Raw genomic sequence first — 701 nt, 5'->3', positions numbered from 1 at the left:
CTGTTCCCCAACACATTCGCTAGTTTTAGAAAGTAGAATCCGCCAGCTCTAAAAATAGACATGAGAGAAAAGAGGAGCTGTGCTGGAGTGGAAGGGAAGCGAGCAGGAAGGGGAGGAAGATGGCAGCTGGTAGTGTGGATCAGTGCATTCCAGACTGGGCCTATGGCCATACCTCATCCTCTCCGTTTGGTGGTGGCCATGCCAGACTCTGCAGGACCGCTCTGTCCAGCAGTGGACCATTGAGGAAAAAGGGGTCCGGCGGTGGGATGCTCTCGACGCCCCCATGTGGGACACATGCAGCCCTGGTGGCCACTGTCCTCAAAAAAAAAAAAAGTGTGAGTTGGTTAAGAGTTCAGCTGTGAAGACTAGAAACAGATGAGACCAACAGCGATGGAGAAAAGAAGGGAGGAGTGTGCGATGATGTAATGGTGTGGCTTGCTCCCTCATTAGGATCCAGTTGAAAGGAAAGTAAAACTGTTTCTGTGGCGCCAGAACAGGAGAGAAGATTTCTTTGGTTTGTCTTTTACTCAGGTGTTTGCAGAGCTTGAATGGTCAAAAGTAAATGATTTCTCCTATAAATCATGTTGTGCACGACTCCTAGAACTCATAAAACAACAACAGCACTTATTTATTTAGATGTCTTAAAAAGAAATAAACAGGTTAGAATTTTTGGTCGTATGATCCGGTCTGCAATGCTTAAT

At 46.4% G+C, this 701-nt stretch overlaps 1 protein-coding gene and 1 long non-coding RNA gene across 2 annotated transcripts in view; both read left to right on the top strand.

Annotated features, from left to right (window-relative positions):
* LOC112163163 (netrin-G2) overlaps positions 1-701 on the top strand; it is an 86,086-nt gene that overhangs the window by 6,861 nt on the left and 78,524 nt on the right. The window lies entirely within an intron of this gene.
* LOC118599427 overlaps positions 40-701 on the top strand; it is a 1,166-nt gene continuing 504 nt past the window's right edge. Inside the window, exon 1 of the long non-coding RNA XR_004948763.1 lies at positions 40-659. This is a non-coding gene — a long non-coding RNA (uncharacterized LOC118599427). The remainder of the gene's footprint in view (positions 660-701) is intronic.

The sequence above is a fragment of the Oryzias melastigma genome, linkage group LG12, assembly GCF_002922805.2.
Source record: "Oryzias melastigma strain HK-1 linkage group LG12, ASM292280v2, whole genome shotgun sequence".
Classification (NCBI taxonomy): Eukaryota; Metazoa; Chordata; class Actinopteri; order Beloniformes; family Adrianichthyidae; genus Oryzias; species Oryzias melastigma.
This window is presented reverse-complemented; position numbering and strand designations above follow the sequence as displayed.